The sequence below is a fragment of the Pavona decussata genome, unplaced genomic scaffold (assembly GCF_977016875.1).
Source record: "Pavona decussata unplaced genomic scaffold, jaPavDecu1.1 SCAFFOLD_13, whole genome shotgun sequence".
Taxonomy (NCBI): domain Eukaryota; kingdom Metazoa; phylum Cnidaria; class Anthozoa; order Scleractinia; family Agariciidae; genus Pavona; species Pavona decussata.
The window spans coordinates 1,655,001-1,673,297 of record NW_028145436.1 but is presented as its reverse complement, the minus strand read 5'-3'; the positions used below and the strand labels follow the sequence as shown (position 1 = coordinate 1,673,297).

The 18,297-nt window shown below is 37.0% G+C and overlaps 4 protein-coding genes across 13 annotated transcripts in view; all 4 read left to right on the top strand.

Moving 5' to 3' along the window:
* The window catches only part of LOC146487813 (BTB/POZ domain-containing adapter for CUL3-mediated RhoA degradation protein 3-like), a 97,442-nt gene that overhangs the window by 62,695 nt on the left and 16,450 nt on the right, over positions 1-18,297 (top strand). Inside the window, exons 3-4 of one of the 4 annotated variants that reach the window (XR_014868087.1) lie at positions 13,746-13,786; positions 14,054-14,781. The exons of 2 other annotated variants lie outside the window; for them this stretch is intronic. The gene's annotated coding sequence lies outside the window, so the exon portion shown is untranslated. Of the gene's footprint in view, positions 1-13,745; positions 13,787-14,053; positions 14,782-18,297 lie in introns of those variants that run through there. One more of the 4 variants, XM_085127642.1, reaches the window with a different exon arrangement.
* The window catches only part of LOC146487814 (potassium channel regulatory protein-like), a 117,210-nt gene that overhangs the window by 94,202 nt on the left and 4,711 nt on the right, over positions 1-18,297 (top strand). The window contains exons 3-4 of one of the 4 annotated variants that reach the window (XR_014868055.1): positions 13,746-13,786; positions 14,054-14,781. The exons of 2 other annotated variants lie outside the window; for them this stretch is intronic. The gene's annotated coding sequence lies outside the window, so the exon portion shown is untranslated. Of the gene's footprint in view, positions 1-13,745; positions 13,787-14,053; positions 14,782-18,297 lie in introns of those variants that run through there. One more of the 4 variants, XM_085127472.1, reaches the window with a different exon arrangement.
* LOC146487815 (uncharacterized) overlaps positions 1-18,297 on the top strand; it is a 78,115-nt gene that overhangs the window by 55,107 nt on the left and 4,711 nt on the right. Inside the window, exon 3 of one of the 2 annotated variants that reach the window (XM_085127539.1) lies at positions 14,054-14,781. The exons of the other annotated variant lie outside the window; for it this stretch is intronic. The gene's annotated coding sequence lies outside the window, so the exon portion shown is untranslated. Of the gene's footprint in view, positions 1-14,053; positions 14,782-18,297 lie in introns of those variants that run through there. 2 annotated transcript variants of the gene reach the window in all.
* Positions 1-18,297, top strand: part of LOC146487817 (uncharacterized) — a 54,163-nt gene that overhangs the window by 31,155 nt on the left and 4,711 nt on the right. Inside the window, exon 3 of one of the 3 annotated variants that reach the window (XM_085127566.1) lies at positions 14,054-14,781. The exons of the other annotated variants lie outside the window; for them this stretch is intronic. The gene's annotated coding sequence lies outside the window, so the exon portion shown is untranslated. Of the gene's footprint in view, positions 1-14,053; positions 14,782-18,297 lie in introns of those variants that run through there. 3 annotated transcript variants of the gene reach the window in all.

The following is an 18,297-nucleotide window of genomic DNA, read 5'->3' as shown; positions in this document are numbered from 1 at the left end:
CGTTTTTATATTTATTTTTTACATTTTTAAGAAAAAATTTTGTTGAATGATAATAAAATGAGTTTGCAAAAATGGAAAGAAATGGCTGAAAAAACCACCAAAGCCGGTCAAACTGTCAACGCAATTAGGGAAAGTATTAAACAAAAGAAAATCGCTGATATAATGGGAGAAGCCGAAGCAGAAAGACTTTTCAGACCCATAACATCCGGTTTGAAAGACTTGAAACTGACTCAGACTAAACCTGCAAAAAGGATGGTTAGAAAAAAAGCACCCGGAGGTTTTCCCCCAGATTATGGAATTAACATTGAGGATGAAGGAATTCCAGATTACAATCTAGAAGATTTGTTCGATGAAGGTGTTCAACCACAAGATACAAAACAACTTGTCCCAAAACCACCTTCTTACGACGATGTTTTGAAAGATTTGGAAACAGGAAAAAAGAAAATGTCGATCGATCCCGAGTATATGCTGGAACTTGAGGCAATACCTGAAGAAGACCCTCCAGAATACGAAGAAGATGAAGTTCCGGATTATTCAATTCTTGATGAAGACAGAATAAATGAGACTTTAGACAAATTTGGTTTATCCAATTATGATGATATTGAAGCACAACTCAACAGGCCTGATATAACAGCAAAAACTAGACATACTTATTTATCAAAGAAAATCGAAGAGGCGACCAAAAAAAGACAACAACTTCCGGGACATAAAACATACATCACAAAGCGGCTGAACAAAGGTATGATTAGTCAAGCTGAAGCTCAGTTTGGAAGAAAACTTATTGATGACGCCAGAAAAGTTCTCACCGACTACATTAACTATAATAAAACCAAGTTGAAAAGTATTAAAGGTTCGGGTTTGAGAAGGTCCAAAACCAAACGAGGTGGAAACACCAAACGAGGTGGAAACGCTTTTTTCATAAATCCAGACGACGCTATAAAAAAGTTACAGTTAATCGTCGGTTCGATTGAAGCAGGAAATAACAGTATTGAGTTGAGAAACATGGGTGTAGCAATTTTGGATATTTTATTAAAAAACAACATTATCAACAAGCCTGTGTACAATAATTTTTACAAAAACTTTTTCGTATGAATAAATAAAAAGAGTTAATAAATATGGAAAGACAATTGGTTTTATCTTCTCACAGCGTTAAAAAAAAAGGTAAAAATAAACCCAGTGATTTTACAATCAAATACAATGAACCGATAAGACTCGACCCAAACAACACGTATTTTCTTGGTCTTGACAGAATCATAACAATGTCGTTCACTTGGTTCAATATCAATTCGGATTTGAAAAACCAACTCATAAAATACTCTTCCGACGGAGGAAAAACATGGAGAGACATTAATTTTCCGCCGGGTACGTGGAACTATGTCGATTTTAATGATCACATCAAGGAAGAGACAAAAACAGGAACCGCAAGCAACCCATCATATCCAATAACTCTGGAATTTGACAACACTACATATAAAACAATCATTACTTTGGCAGCAAACTATCAACTCGATTTGAGACCGTCAAATTTTAACGACTTGATCGGTTTTAACAAAAAAATTTTGACAAGTACTGAAAATATTGGTGACTACACACCAAATCTGAGTCAAGACACGGAGATTCTCAACATTCACTGCGATCTAATTTCGGAAAGTCTTGTCGATGGGGATGAAACAGACATCTTGTATTCTTTTGGAACAAACGACTTGACACCTTCATATGCTTTTACTAAAGAACCTCGGAGGGTTCAATTCAACCCAGTCAACAAGTATCTAATCAACAACATACGGATATACATCACCGACGGACAGAGAAGGATTATCGATTTGAATAATGCAGATACCGCATTTTCGTTAATTTTGAAAGAAAAAATATAAAAGGTTGTAATAATAAAAATGCAACCATATAATTACAAAAGGATTTTTCATCCAAGACTTGGAAGATTTGTTTATAAACATAAGGGATCGGGTTTGATTGTGGATAATATTTTCAAACCGATGAAAAAAATGTTAGCAACAGCAACAAAAGCTGTTTTGAAACCTCTTGCCAAAAAAGCTTTGAAATCTGGAATAGAAAGCGCCGGTGACAAAATCGGAAAGAAAGCTGTCAACGTTGCTAGTAAAAAATTTTCTGAAAGCCCAGGTTTAACATTTTTTAGAGAGATGGGTAAAAAAACTTCTAATCCCACAAAAGGCTCCACCGGACCAACGGTCAGAGATTACAATGAAATGCTGAATTCAATGATTCAAGTTTCACAACCTAAGGTAGGAGTTGTACAACCAAAGGTAACCCAACCTGTCGAAGAAGATTATAATTTAATTTTGAATCGAATGATTTCCGGAAGCGGGATGAAAAATAGGAAAAAAATAAAAAATAAAAAATAAAATTTTCGTATAAATAAAAAGGATGAGTTTTAGAACCAGTGATAAACTTCAAAGATACGAAATGGTTAGATTTTCTCTTGACAATCTTATTGATGTACCCGGAAACAACAATACTCAGAAGAAAACAGGTTATAGATTCACAATCAACGACAGATCGACTTTTTTCGATTATTTTAACGGGTATTTTGAGGTTACCAAGGAGTTACAGAAAAAAGCTGACGGTGCGGGTTATGCAGCCGCTGATAGAATCACGATGATTAACGGAGCACATTCTCTCATCAAACACATGGTAATAAAATCCGCAGGAAAAATTGTTTACGAAAGTGACAACATTCACAGAATCACAAATGCTAAAAATTTACTTGAGTACAGCGACGATTTCAGTAGATCGGTTGCTAAAAACAGTTTTTGGTATCTTGATACAAACGGATCAACAGCAAACACAAATACTGGTTTTGAAGCAAGACGAATTTTAACTCAAGCTGTAAACAATGATGGAAGCGGCGGTGCAAAAAGCATTAATGAGATCATTCCATTGAATAGGTACAGTTTTTTCGAGGAATTGGAAGACAAGATGATTCCGCCCATGCAGCTCACAATTGAAATTACATTGAACGATGATTCTGAATTGATCCACAAAGCAGCTGCCGCTGATGATGGTCGTGTTGTTGTGACTCGATTTTATCTTTGGCTTCCAAAAATGGTTCCAAAGGATAGTGAATTTAATGAATTTGTAAAAGATTTTTTGAAACCGAGCAAATGGGTTTACATGAGAGATTTATACAACCAGAGTGCAAATACAAGAGCTGTTCAAAACATGTTTCAAATCAGTCCCGCCATCGACAATGTAAAACATGTATTTGTTTATTTGCAGCGAACCGATGGTCCAAACAATGAGGAATCGGAGAGAACTCCATATGTTTACGATACGTTCAAGTTGAATGCTGCAGATTCAAATTCCAGTCTTGCATCTTGCCGATTAGAATATGGAAACAGCACTTTTTATCCTGAATTGGAGTACGATGCAGATTCAAAAGTCAGAATCTTTAACGATCTGATGTCTTATGCTTTTAGAAAAAATGATCTCAACACTGGAATGCAGTTAAATCTTCACAATTTCGACGCTCTTTACGTTCTTGTTTATTTTGATTTGACTTTTCAAAAAGAGACTGTCACACGAGATCTGAAACAACTGATTTTAAATTTTAGATTAAACACTGCTCCGACAGCCAATGTGAGAGCACATGCCATCGTTTTTCATGAAAGTGAAATAATTGTGGATAAAAGAGGAAACGAACTCGTAATTGTCTAAGTTGGAAAAAAATTTTTTATTTTATTTGATTCAAATAAAATAACGATGACACAATTGTATGAAATCAACATTTCACTTTCTGAAAATCAGAAAAAAACTTTGAGTAAAGCCTATCATGAAAAGGAAACGATTACATTGCGTTTGAAAAACGACGCTCTATCCGGACCCGATACTCTTTTGGTGCCTAAAACAACTGTAAACAGGTTGGAAAAGAATCGAAAACTAAACAAGGGAATGGATATCAAACTCGCAAAGTCAAACATACGAAAACAAGTTGGTGGATCACTTTTGAGTTCGATTTTAACACTCGGTCGAACTTTAGGACCACAATTGGCGAAAACTTTGGGAATGTCTGCTCTTTCAGGTGTTGTTTCAGAAGGAGCATCCCAACTTGTTAAAAAGATATCCGGCGGAGGTCAAACCGGAGGTTTTCTGATTCCAAATTCAAAAATTCAACAACTGATTGCAAACAAACATCTATTGACCGATAAACAAAAAATGGATATTAAAAATGCAATGCAAACAGGTTCAGGAGTACACATCAAACCCACAAAAACACAAACGGGTGGTTTTCTTGGTTCACTCTTAGCATCAATCGGAATTCCGTTGGCTCTTGAGGCTTTCAAGAAGATGACAGGATCCGGTGGGCCTAGAATGGGAAAACCACAACCGGTTTCAACCAAACAGGATGGTGGAGCGGCTCCGAGATTAGGTGCATATCAACCTCCACCTCCGTTTTTTGGAACATGGGAACAAGTTCCAGGAACAATCGGCGCCGGTAAAAAAAAAAGACGAAAAAAAAAGACTGGAGACGGGTTACTTTTAGGAAAAAACAGCCCATTCAATCAAATACCATTGTTGGGGGCAATATTTTAAAGTTTGAAAAAAACATTCCGATGAGTAACCATGATTTGGAAAAATGGTGCCACCGTTTGAAAATACCAATCGACACGGGTGGTGTTTTATCGAGAGACCAAACTGTTCCACACAACCACAAAATGGCGTTATTCATATACAACCTCGAACCGTCATACATGAGCGGAAGCCATTGGGTTTCAACATATGTAAAAAATGGTGTGATCAATTATTTCGACAGTTTCGGATTGCCCCCGTTTCAGGAAATTGTAGATCATGCAAGAAGAAAAAATCTGACTCTTATTCATCAAAACGAACAGATTCAAGGATTATTGACGACGACTTGTGGATACTTTTGTTTGTACTTTTTGAATGAGATGAATAAAGGCGTGTCCTACTTTGATTTGTTGCAAGTATTCGATGTAAAAGACACAGCAAAAAATGAAAAATTCATTGAAAAATATTTTTCAAATATTGCCTAATTATAAATGAAATCTTATTGCGTAAAACAACGAAAACAAACTGAATGTGTTGAACCTGCAGGTTACAAACGTGCAAAGAATGGTCGGCTCATGTTTTTCTGCACATGTGCAGAATGTGGAATCACAAAAACCAAATTTGTAAAGGAACAGGGAAACTAGATGGCCCGTCCAAAGGGGCGGGCATTTTTGACACATTAGCTTCGACTGGAACAGATATGTTAATTCAACATGGTATTCCTTGGCTTGGGAAAAAAGCTGTTGAAGCGGGTCGTTATTATGCTAGTGAAGCTTTGAGAAACCCAAAACTGCAGAAAAAGGCTCTCGATTATGCGTTGGAAAAAGCTACACCCCTGATTCAAAAAGCCGGTTCAGAAGCGTTGGATCAATTGTCAACAAAGATTCGACCTAATAAAAAATACAAAACCGATAGAAAAGATTTGGACCTTCAGAAGGGTGGAGCCGTTTTAGATACAATATTGGAACAATTGGGAACTCCAGGAAAAGCTGCATCAAAGTCGATGGATGTCATTGGCAAACTCATTCCTTCAACACAACATGTTTTTGATGAATACAAATGCGGAGAAATAGCAAAAAGAGCGTTCAGTACGGACACCGGTGTTTTATCAAGTCAATTTTGGACAGGAAGGGCTGGTAAAAAGACATTAGAAAAATACAAGGATTACCCTTGTGACAGTATGGTAAAAATTGGAAGTAAATATCACAACACACCCGCTTGTTCAAGTTATAAAAGCATTGGTTGGCATCCTCCAAATTGGGGTGAATATGAAAAAGGAATGAAGGGAAGGCCAACTTCTGGCGGTTCGATTGATATTCACAAAGCGATCGGAAAACTACCGAAACCAAAAGGTGGTTGGACTCTTCCGGGACACAAGTTTACAGGCCCTTACAATGATTTAGAAAATCAGGTAAGATGGGATCCAAAAACAGGTGAAATACTCGAGATATACGACAAACCAACGGGTAAGACCGATGCGATAGCGATGCAACATGACGTTGATTATTCAGTTTACAAAGATGATAAAAAATGCAAGAATGAAGCCGATAGGAAAATGGTCAAAGCGCTGGACTCTGTTCCTTATAATGAGAGACAATGGGGTCACTGGATGGCTCGAAATATGATTAACACAAAGCAAAAACTTGGTCTCGGCGTTCCAAAAAACGTCAAAAGCCGTCGGGTAAAGACATTGGGTGGCAAGAAAAATTAGCAGATGAACTGCATAGACCCATAAAAAGAAAATTTACCCGACGGCGCGTCATTGTGAATCACATCGATGAGATATGGGCTGCTGACCTTGTTGAGATGCAGCAGTTCAGCAGATGGAATAAAGGTTATAAATATCTTCTCATGATAATCGATGTCTTTAGCAAATACGGTTGGATTGTACCATTGAAGGATAAAAAAGGTGAGACCGTAACCAAAGCATTTCAAAACATCTTTAAAAAAGGTAGAAAACCGAAGTTTGTGTGGACTGACAAAGGTTCAGAGTTTTACAACAAACATCTGAAAGACTTGTTAAGAAAAAATGAGATTGAACTGTATTCAACAGAAAATGAAGAGAAATCGTCAGTGGTGGAGCGTTGGAACCGAACCATTAAAAATAGAATGTGGAAGGAATTCACTGCTCAAGGCAATACTGTGTATCTGGAAATACTACCCGAAATATTAAAGCGGTACAACAACACCAAACATCGTTCGATAAAAATGACGCCGGCAGAAGCGTCGAGGAAAGAGAATGAAGGAACCGTTTACTTCAACCTTTTCGGTGATATGAATCCAACCTCAACAAAGCCAAAATACAGAGTCGGTGATAAGGTCAGAATTTCCAAGTACAAACGTCCTGTCTTCGACAAAGGATACACACCCAATTGGTCAGAAGAAGTTTTTACAGTCGATAAGATACAATACACCAATCCGATCACTTATAGACTCAAAGACCAAAGTGGCGAGGAAATATCCGGTTCTTTTTATGAACAGGAGATGCAAAAGGCTGTTCAAGACGTTTACCGTATTGAGAAAGTGATTCGACGAGACTATAAAAAAGGTAAAGCTTTGGTAAAGTGGAGCGGTTACCCAGAAAAATTCAATTCCTGGGTTGATATGAACGATCTGATGTGAAAAATAAATTTAAAAAAATCTTTCATATAAGAAAATGGAATCATACATGACTCTTCAAGAAATACGAAAAATGGCAGTTGGAAAAAAGATAAAAAACTATATGAAATTATCCAAAACAGATTTGGTAAAAGCGTTGAATCTTGACGAAAAAATCGTATGTAAGCCATCAAATGCAAAGGAAGTGTTGATCACAAATGTTGAAACGCAAGTCGTCACAAGATGCAAAAGTATCTATCAGTGTTCAAAAATGTTGAAGAAAAATAACGGATCAATTCAATATTACATAAAATGTGGAAATGAGTTTATGGACGTGAATGGAAATAAGGTTAAATTATCTCTTGCTTAAAATTTTTTCATTTTGAAAAAAATGAAAAAAACAATTTAAAAAATATTTTCTTATATATAATAAAAGAAAATGGATTCAAAGAAATTCGTAAATTTTAAAAATCTCGCGAAAAATTTTGGTACACGTGTTTTTTCAAGTCTGAAGAAAACAAATATTTTCGATTCCATAAATAAAAAACTTACTAGAGAACAACCTACACAACCGACACAAATTAAAGAAAAAATCGATGCCGCAGTCAATTGGGGAAAGAAAAAGGTGGAAAATTGGGGTGTTTGGTTAAAAAATAAGGCTCCAAAACCCGTTGTTAACAAAGAGATTTACTCTTTCAAAAAACTTATGAACGAGATCGAAAAAAAAGATACGAAACCTGAAATCAAACAATATGAGATCGTCAAGATTGGTGAGAGTTCAAATAAAAAGTTCAAAACGTTTTTTGATAAATTCAGGGTTGAACCCAACCAATCAACCGAAATCAGTGCCGATAAAGTATTGCTGGAAATGGCAAACATGGTGATTGATGAGAGAGGGTTGAAAGACGGTGACAAAATAAGATGGATAATCAGTCACCCGTCGTGGAATAAACCTATCAGTTCAAAATTAATCACAATCAAAGGAAAACTCGATTCTGAAATAACAAATAAACTTTCAGGATTCGTTGAATACAAACAGGTACCTTTGTCTGAGGTAAAGTTTGAAATTCAATCAACAAAGATTCCTCGAGGTGCTGGTAGGTTAATCGTTACAAATTCAAATCTGAAAAGGAAGAAAAGCGTCATTACAATAAAAAATGACGATTCCATTTGTCTTGCTCGCGCTATTGTAACAGCTGTTGCAAACATAAACAAAACAAAATGGACGCAAACACAATTAAAAGACGGGTTTAACAGATCACGAAAATTGCAAAAGGATATGGCTGAAAAACTTCATGAAGAAGCGGGAGTTGAAATCAATGAGTTTGGATCAACTTTAGAAGACATTAAGACATTTGCAAATCATCTCAAAATTCAAATCAATGTTGTTGATGCTGAATATTTTAACGAGTTAACGTTTTCAACCGAAAATGAACATAATTCTCAAATGATTTACCTTTACAAAAACGGTAATCATTTTGATGTAATAACGAGTATGACAGGGTTTTTGTGTAAATCTTATTATTGTCACACTTGTAAAAAACCGTACAAAAAACGTGATTGTCACAAGTGCCCTGCAAAATGTATTGCGTGTTTCAAGTACTTTGCAAATGGAAATAAATGCTGTGGAAAAGTTATCGAATGTAACGATTGTAATAGGTGTTTCTTTGGTAAAAATTGTTTTGAGGAGCATAAACGCGAAAGAAGTGTCAAGGATGGATCAAAATCGGATATTGTTTGTGAAAAAGTTTGCAAATGCCTCAAATGTGGGCGAATTGTGACAGACGGGCTTGAAAAACACATATGCGGACACAGTAAATGCAGTAATTGCAGACAGTACTGTGATATGAACGAACATAGATGCTTTATGGTGAAAAAAAATTCCAAAGGAGGAAACTGTGTTGGGTGTGTTGAGGAAAAAAAGTGTTATTCTTGTAAAACGAGAACCGATAAATACATTTTTTATGATTTTGAAACAAATCAAGAAACCGGTGTCCATGTCGTCAATTGGGTTGACTGTGAAGATTTTCATGGTAATAAAAACACGTTTGAAACGATTGATGAATTTTGTAAATTTGTTTTCGAAAAAGATAATGAAGGTTTCACTTTCATTGCTCACAATGCAAAAGGTTACGACGCTCAGTTTATCAGGAATTGGTGTATTGAAAATGGGATGAAACCGTATTGTATTTATAACGGAACAAAGATAATGAGCATGGAGGTTTCGGGGCGAAGGTTTATCGATTCATTAAACTTTGTGGCTGCTCCTTTAGCATCGTTTCCAAAAACGTTTGGTTTAACAGAGTTGAAAAAGGGGTATTTTCCTCATTATTTCAATAAGAAATGCAACCAAAACTATGTTGGACCGATCCCTAGTAAGAAACATTTTGGTTTTGATAGAATGAGCTCGTATGGTAGAAAAGCTTTTGTTGAATGGCACCAAGCGCGAGTTGATGAAAACTATGTCTTTGACTTCAAAAAAGAATTGAGAGAGTACTGCAGAAGTGATGTTGACATTTTGAGGAGAAGTATGTTAAAATTTAGGAATGATTTTATTGAGTTGGAAAACATTGATCCTCTTTTATACACAACAATTGCATCAGTTTGTATGGCTGTTTATCGTTGCAACTATATGCCGAAAAACCAAATTGGTGTTGTAAAAGATTCAGCAAGAGGTGAAAAATTTAGTAAAATAAGTATAGCTTGGTTAGACTGGATATCGGAGAGAGACGGTGTAAACATTAAACATGCTCTCAATGGTGGTGAAAAAAATTTGACAGACATTGGAAAAGTTGATGGATTCTGCGAAGAAACAAAAACTGTCTATGAATTTCAAGGATGTTTTTGGCACGGTTGTGAAAAATGCTTTTCAAGCGATACAATCAACACAAAAAATCAGATGGATATGTTGACTCTCAGGAATAGAACAAAAGAAAAGAATGAAAGGATAAGAGCCGGTGGTTGGAATCTTGTTGAAGAATACAAATGCGGATTGAGAAAAAACAAGGAGTTTTTGAAATTTTTCAAGGGTTGGGATCGAGAATGTATAGAACCCCTAAATCCAAGGGATGCGTTTTTTGGAGGTCGAACAAACGTGACAAAACTGACATACGATTTTAAAAAAGGTGAAAAAGGAAAATACGTTGACTTTGTCAGTTTGTATCCGACAGTTCAATTTTTTAAGAATTATCCTGTTGGTCATCCGGAAAAGATATTTTTACCTGAAAAATACGATTCTGGATGGTTTGGTTTTGTCAAATGCAAAGTGTTACCTCCTCGTGGGTTATATCATCCTGTTTTACCTGTAAAAATGACATGTGGAAATGCAGAAAAGCTTTTATTTCCGCTGTGTAAAAAGTGTGCTGTTTTAAAATCACAAAAATGTTTGCATTCGGACAAAGAACGAATGTTTGTTGGAACATGGTGTACAAACGAGTTGAATGTTGCTGTTGAAAAGGGATATGAGATTCAAAAAATATTTGAGGTATGGAATTTTGAAAACCGTTCAAGTGAACTTTTCAAGGGTTACGTTAAAAAATTCATGAAGATAAAAATGGAGAGTAGTGAGTTAAAAACTGGTGAAGGATGCACATATAAATCTGTTGAAGAGTATAGGAATGTTGTAAAGTCAAAACTAGGAATACAGTTGGGTGAAATAAAATTTAACCCTGGAATGAGGGCGATCTCAAAACTGTGTTTGAATAGTTTATGGGGAAAGTTTGGACAAAGAAATAATATGAAAAAATCGGTATATGTTGTTGAGCCACACGAGTTTTACAAAATTTTGTTAGATGAAAAGATTGATGATCTGAACATTCATTTTATCAATGAAGATATGGTTGAAATGAACTACAACCTAAAAGACCATTTTGTTGACAACAGTAATAATACAAACATATTCATTGCGGCTTTCACAACCAGTCATGCAAGAATGATGTTGTATGGAGTGTTGGACAAGCTGGGTGACAATGTTCTCGGTTTTGATACTGATAGTTGTTGGTATATTGAAAAAGAAAATGGTCCAACAATCAAAACAGGTGATAACCTAGGTGATCTTACCGATGAGCTTGGTGGACACTACATTGAAAAATGGTGTGGAACAGGACCAAAGTCCTACAGTTATTGCACAAGTAACGGGAAAGCAGTGTGTAAAGTAAAAGGTTTCACACTCAATTATGAAAACAGTCAATATATAAATCATCAAACAATGAGGGAGCTAATTGAGGGGCAGAAAAAACGAATAACCACTGTTAACGAACAAATGATAACACGGGATAGTAAGACAAAGGAGGTAAAAAACATGTATCAGGAAAAAGACTTTACAATGTGTTACGATAAAAGGGTGGTCGCAAAGACTGAATCAGGACTTGAGACTTTTCCCTATGGTTATTAAAATCTTTCCCTCACTTTGTACCCGCTTTATACTGTGCCCCAAAGTTACTTTTTAATATATTTTGGTCAGGTTGATGTCTGTTCGGGTTAATTACACAACGTTTAGTCGCAATATATCTGTTGAGGTTGAGGGAATGGTTTTTGAAAGGTTTGAACCCGTCGGGGTTGATTGCACACCGTTTAGTCGCGATTTAAAGACGCGCCCTACGGTGTGCTACATGACTACTGGTGTAGCCATAATTATTTGTCAGTAAAAGACGCCTGACTGTCTCTGTGTCTTAACCATAAGCGAACTGTCATTTACGGCTAAAGAAAATACGCTACTTTGGCTGGTTTGGAGCTTTAAAACCCCTTCCATTTACCGAATAATTGGTTTTAAAACAGGGAAAGGAGAAAATACGATGGAGAAACGCCTGAGGGTGTTTCGTGCTCATTCGCGTATTCCAGCCGAGCTGGAAATGATAGGGAACTTAAGCACCAGACGTTTTCTACGGGGCGACAGCAACCGGAACTCAATTTTACTTCCGATTCACGTTTCCCGCCGACATGGTCAGCCGTCGCGACTCGGCGCCGACTTTGTTTTGCTTATTTTGACGTCGCGTGTAAAAGGTGAGTTTCGCCTTTATGATTTTCGTTCCTTTATGTCATTTTGCCCTCAATTTTTGTACTTATCGATGCTTAAAATATTATTCTATCGTTTTGGCGCTTGTACGGGCGATTATCAAGTATTTGCAGTCATTTTTTGAACTTTTAAGCCTCTAGCGTGAAGATGGCTATCGAAAAAACAACCTGTAATGGACCACGACATTCTCCTGTTGCGTGAAATGATTGCTAGCGAATTGTTTCAGTTCAAGAAAGGCAGTCCAGACCGTGACAAATTCTGGGAGTCAACCCAGAGAAGATTGAACAGGCTCGATAATCGACTCTGAACTCTGCCAAACATTCGGTTTCGTTGATGTCTTCAAGATCAAATCTTGCGTGCGAACTGTGCGGAAAATCTGGGTTCTTGGAACGGCAGCTCTTCCACAAGACCAAGAATTCTTCATCAGAAATTATTTACCATCATATGCTAGTAACAGCATCTCTCTTGGTTCACGAAAAGACATTTTTCACAGAGGTTTTCGCAAGCTTTCAAGGCAGTTTTCGAAAGGGTTGCCGTCGCAAAAAAACTTCTTTGCTTAAGCTTGGATTTTGGCGGGAACGACGGCGCCCTCTTACCCAGGCTGGCTCGTTTGTAGACGTCGCCGTCGCCCCCAAAACGTCCGGTGCTTAAATTCCCTGATCCATTTCTGGCGCAGCGGACGATAAACACGTGCTGCAAATGGAGGGAAAGTACTTGCGCCTCCACTCAGTGTGGTCAGTTACAACACCCCATTTATCCTACCGTCCCACCTACTCCGTACTTCTTCTTATATGAATTTCTTTCGGATACAATGTGATTTCATTTTATATAAAAAAAAAACACAGACACTTTTTTTTTTTCATTTTTACCTTCATTTTAATTTTATTTCATTGTTTTTACCTCAATTTTTTTTATTATTATCATTTTTTTTCGTGTTCCGGGTAATGTAATTTCATTTTATATAAATATAAACACAATTTTTTTTTCATTTCTCCCTTTATTTTATTTCATTTTTTTTGTATCTTAATTTTTTATTATCATCTTTTTCGTGTTCCGGGATGTTCCGGGATGTTCCGGGATATTCCGGAATGTTCCGGAATGTTCCATGTTCCGGCTTTTATCGACGGCCCACGATTTTAACGGATTTTCGTTATTTGCATTTTTCTTTGAAATAAAAGGATATTGCACCGAAAAACTATACAGTGATTTAAGTTATATCCTAGCCTATCTAACATTAAAATATGAAAGAAATCGAATTTTCCACCCTTGCCGCGAAATTTAGAATTTGTCTGATTTTTACAGACAGGCGCTCTTAAGCTTCATAGAGGGTTTATATTTCCTGATCAAAGGAAACTGATGCGCATTTTTCTTTTTTAATTTAATTTAAAAATATTTTTGTCATTTTTTTCATCATAAGTTTTTAGTATATTGTATTTTAAGTATTTAGTTTGTGTTTTTTAATTGTCCTTGTAGTAGTCTTTTTTATTGTTTTCAGTTGGAAGTTTAATTTCTAATTAAATTAAATTTGACCATTTTGTCACGAGCAACGCGCTATAGAAATTAACAGTTATATTCTGATTATTTCTAGTTCCTATTATTTTCCATCAGTGAGTGACTTTTGTCAGTTATGTAAGTTTGGTGTTTGATAGGGAGACTTAAATTGTCCACTTTAAATATAACAGCAAACCGCACATGTTAATGTTTGAGATAATACGTTTCACCGGCCTGGCTTTTAGGTTTAACGGCAGTCAGTGAATGTATGCTTTCGTTTATGTCCAAGACTTATCACTGCCTTTTGTTATTTCCACCGCTCAGTTAAACATGTTTTCTTATTTAATCTCATGTCGAGAATGGTAAAATAAGTTTGATCACGTGTTATGTTTGTTTCGTTAACAGGTAAACTTCACGTCTGAGCAAGTTTTGCAGTCTTTTCACGTTTCCATTTTTTCAAAGCTGTTTTTACAATTTACGAAGAGAAGTTCGTAAAGTCTTTAAATACAAAACGTAGAATGTAAGAAAATAAATGGTGCGCTCTGTTACCTAAAAAAATTATGCTTTCCATCGATTGTTTCAAATATTCTCAGTTATTCAGTTGAAATCGTCAGTTTTTTAGTTCAGGGGAAGTGATGTCAATGGACAGCAAATCGGTGTAAGCACATCTCAAGAACATTTTAGTGTTGTAAAGTCTTTCTATATGGCGGATTTTATCCAGATTTCCTCCTTCTTGACCTAACAGAGATTCAAACGAGCCACTATCGCCTTCTTTGCAGTTTTTCATATGTCCTACAATATCATCAAACTGAGTTCCTATAAGTGTTCAATGGAGGAGCTGTAGTCACCTTTTGTTCACACAAGAGGCTTTCATTTGTCCGGCATTTATGAATTTAAACTTAAATGTACTTTTTCCCCAAACAATAAGTAGAAGGAATTTCGTTTTAATACGATTGTAAATCTTTTTTGTTATAATTCTAGATGTTTTGTCCAATACTGCTTTGCTTTATTTATTTGCGTATTTTATTTTTAGTTGACTTCTTATACGACCCCACGGCCGGGTTTTTTGCTTCTACTTCTTATCGTTTATATATAAATAAAGTTTGAGAGCGATTGAATTATTCATTAATCAATGTAGCATTCTTAAGATGGTTTGTTCAGTCTTAGATCCACGTGCGCTTTAGGCATGTCTAAAATATATTGACTATACTGACTTCCGTCGTAACATCGTACGAGCTTTGCGAATCAGTTACCTTCCAGGCCCCAGTTGTTCAAAGGGCGGATAACTATCCAGCGGTGCAAATGTACTGCAAACAACGCTTCTGGCAAGTTTTCCACACAATCCCATACTTAAAATAGACATACACTTCTACTATGTCACAAATTATAGGGGTATAGGGAAATTCTTACACACATTTATTTTCCGCATAGCGACCTATCCAGTGGATAAAATTATATGCTCTTTGAGCGACCGGGGCTAGGTTTTCAGCGAGAAACTCTTAATCAGGGAATTTAACTTCATCCTTTTGTGCACAGCGTCGAATAGAATATAAATTTCTTTTCCAGATATAGAATAAGCCATTTCCTAGTTGCTGTGAACCTGACTATGAAAGGGAGGATAAGTGCAAAAATTTTCATGTGAAAATTAGTTGTGTTTGCATATGAATGAAAACTTATTTTCATAACAAAGACTTTGCACTTAGCCTCGCTTTCATAATGAGGTTGAAAAGTCTCGGGGATTTTTCAGGGACTAATTCAGGGGCGTAGTATTTAACTTGAGAGGAGTTCGTGAATCTGGCCCATGATTCATTTTCGCAGTTGCCCAGATTGTTTGCTTCTTAGAACAAATTAGTAGTCTTAGAAATGGTTACGTCTCACTGATCAGTATAGGTTTACCAAGAGCGTGCACCACGGAAATAATTTAAAACATTTCGTATCCACTGAGTCCCCAATGCTGACCTGTGTATGGAATTCGGCTGAATCCGCGGGTTTGGCGGCTTGGCCTGTAAAATTCATACTTATTTCCAGATCTGGTTCCTAGAATCCATACCCATTTCTGTAAAATCCATACTCGTTTTCAGACTTTCAAACCAAAATGGTTAAAATCTTTACCCTACTTCAGCGAGTAAGACGGCTCAAAAACCGTATCCTTTGGGGCTGCAGATACCCTTTATAGCTTATATAGGGTATTCCCCAGGGGTTCATTCCAACCACATACTCCTCCCTTTTCCTTGATTCTCCGTCTCGCTCCAACTATGTGCGCATCATTGTCATAATTCATCATCTCAAGCGCACCTCTACCAGGGAAGGAATTTTTACTTTAAACAACGAGCGTGCAAATGTCTTCGGCTATTTTATTTTATAAAATTATGAAGTGCAATGTTACGAGTGCTGTGAAGGGTGACACACTTGAAATCCTTCTGCATGGGAATCAAGTTCTAGGAAACTGGGACATCGAGATTCCAGTTCCAGTTCCAGTTATTGCTAGAATTTCTGGAAACACCATTTATCGAGTTTGTGGTTGAAACCTTTAACGGCCGCCGTTTTGGTGTGGGCCAAAACTAAATGGATTAATAAAAAATATTCACTCAAGGAGATATTTTTTGGTGACATCAATTATGGGCGTTTATTGAAGCAATATGGGTCTGGATAATTTGACAGAGCGCTTCTTTCTGTTTTCAGTGTCTTAAAAAATGGAAACAAATAACTACCGTAATTGGTAAAGGCAAAAATGCTTTTAAACTCAGTGAAACCTCCGATTTTCATACGAAGCTCAATGGACGGAGCTCTAATGGGTGTACATAGAATATTGATGCTTCAAATAGGGCCGTGAGGATGTACGGTACAAAAATAATACCCTTCGGATAGGTTAGTTGTGTTTCTTATTTTGAGACGGACGTAACTGAGGAAGGGCAGGGGAAGGGAGAAATAATGAGGGAAGAATGGGAGGACTCCCAAGTTCCCCCATTCTTCCCTCCCTTTTTCTCGCTCCCCCTCCCCCTCCCCGATTGCGGCTGCTACGCAGATTAAGAAGTGAGTGACGTTTGTAAACATACTGGACATGCAGACATGCTGTGGATTATTCCTTGTTTCTCGTCACAAAGATATCAGCAGTGCCAGGTTTTACATGTGAAGGAAAATGGAGCTCGGCGGATTTAAGACTCACAGATTCACGCCCTGTGAGTGAAATATTAATGAGCTGTGATTTGTTTTATATTCCTGTCATTTGGTATCCCGTATGTCACTTGGGAACGAGAAGGAAAAAGGAAACGAGGTCATCTGCGGGAGACATGGAGAAGGGCAGTGGAAAAGGAGCTTAAGGAGAGAGGGCTAAGAATGTGGGCGGAGACAGCATCAGCAACAGATGACAGAAGGGCCTGGAAGGAGAGAGCATGCAGCGCAACTTTCCACTAGGAGAATATGGAAGATGATGAAAATGATCCCTATGACATTGGCTAAAGCCTGGTTTACAGGTACGACGCAAGCATAAGAATAAGCACAAGCACAAGCACAAGGGTGTTTACACGTGCGATAAGCATAAGCATAACGTGACATACGCAAGCGCAGAAGCAAACAAATTTGGCGCAATCGTGCGGCCGGGTGCCTTTTGGCGCGAGATTTGATTCCAACATGGCGGGAAATGGCAACGCATGAGTAACTAGATTGTACGCTGACAATTTGTCAGTAAATCGGTGCGACGCAAGCATAAGCGCCTTGTGCTTGCGCTTGTGCTTATGCTTGCGTGGCACCGGTTTGCACGTAGGTTTCTTGTGCTTATGCTTGTGCTTATGCTTATGCTTGCGTCGTACGTGTAAACCAGGCTAAAAGATACACAACCACTCCCTCCATCCACATTAATAGAAACTCCACATTAATAACATCGTCAAATGATAATCTTTGAAAGGGCCTTGAAAGGTACGTTTAGTCCTGTTTTGCACCAAACTTGATCACAAATGTAAAAATTTTTCATTCTTGGCTATTCAATCCATAGGGTTATTTCTGCGTTAAAAATTGATTCATAACGCAGAGCTGGCTGTTAAAAACTCAAACGAATTTATGTAGTAAGCTCATATATTAGAAAAAGTGCCTTTTTCAGGACGTATAAAACATACAGGAGTTTTGCCGGTTTATCAAACATCTTCAAGAAAACTTTGCGCTAAACCATATTGTATCCGCTCCTTAATTACAAAATAGTTCTAGTTTTCCTGTAAACTTCCATAAATCACTATAAAAATTGCAGGGGAGAGACACGCTTTTTAAAATAGGTGTTTGTTGTAACATGGGTTCCTCAAATTGAAATAGGAAAGATTATTGCTCACTTACGTTGTTTAGTCGTGTGGTTTTGTCATGGGTTGGGAAGTATTTGGTCTAAGTTCGGCCCCGGCCAACTTTTCTGCGGAAACCACTGTCACGTTTTAATTATATTCGATTCTCTCTTTAAATCTATTTTTTTTTTACATTTAGGCACCTGAATAAAAGCCGTCAGTAGATATCCATACAAAGTAAACACTACGCGTGCGAAGGTGTCTGAGAGATGAAGAAAAAAGTTAAGTAATAGTACGATAAAATATTTTTTTTTCGAGTTTTAAGTCACGAAGCTGAAAATCAAAACAATAAAAACTAAAAATCTAAATTTCATTAGACAATGC